The sequence below is a fragment of the Mugil cephalus genome, chromosome 19, assembly GCF_022458985.1.
Source record: "Mugil cephalus isolate CIBA_MC_2020 chromosome 19, CIBA_Mcephalus_1.1, whole genome shotgun sequence".
NCBI lineage: Eukaryota > Metazoa > Chordata > Actinopteri > Mugiliformes > Mugilidae > Mugil > Mugil cephalus.
The window spans coordinates 903078-904178 of NC_061788.1; positions in this window are offsets into that span (position 1 = coordinate 903078).

Here is a 1101-nt window from a genome sequence, read left to right on the forward strand (position 1 = left end):
GTTTTAAGATGGAGAGTGGAGAAGATGCTGTTTATTTGGAAGTCTTGGAAGCAGATGAGTGAGTCGGGTTCAGACACCTGGAGGCAGCTGAGAACCTGGAGCAGGACACATTCCCACGGCTGCTTTCGTTTTGTTGCAGCAGCTGCTGCGTCGGTGGTTTACATCAGTCTGGTAACGTCTGCTCCAACCAACAACAACAAGGTTTTATTGTCACTGCCTGGTCAAAAACAGTTTATCAGCTCTTTATTTTTTTACATGTTTGGCGAGACAAAACAGAAACTACACCAGCATCAACACAGAAACCGTAGCAGATACACAATAAAATACAATCTATACAATAGAAGCAGCAGTAGCAGAGAGAGAGTGGAACTGATGAAGGATAAATAGCAGCATTGAAACCAGCAGAGAATTAAACTATAGAGTAAATGAGTCTATGCTAGAACAAGGTCATTTTCATCAAACAGAAAATAAAAGACAGAGCTTCTGGACTGTGTCCTCTACTGGGGAACTCCAGTTTACATCTGATGTTCCTCTGGTTCACACAGTTTTAGTTTTAGTTGAGGGCAGAACACGACACTGAGACCTGCAACTAAACATAAACTCTTCTCTTTTTCTTTAGAAATGTCCATTTGTTCATTCCATGTTTCCAATTGTTCAATTCTTTAAATATAAACATGTTCATGATGTTCTTCTTCGCTCTAAAACAAAGGGAAACATCTGTGTTACTGGTCTGGACCCTTTAGAACCAACTGGTCTGAATGTGGCCCCTGGACTAGATGAGATTATGGTATAAAAGATAAATAGTAGAATAAAATAGAATAAAACTATAATGGTCTAAACAGGGTTTAATTGCACAGATGGATCAGGTGTAACTGGGATATAAAGTTGTACAATGAATAGTGTTGAACCTTGAGGTGTAATAATACACAATATTAGTCTCTAATATCTGGGCGGAGCTCCTCCCCTCTAGTCTGTGGGCGGAGCTCCTCCCCTCTAGTCTGTGGGCGGAGCTCCTCCAGCTTTGACTCCATTGGTTCAATACGAAGCTTCTCCAACGTCTCCAGGTTTTTTCCATCCAGTGTTTTTAGTTCAGATCTTGTA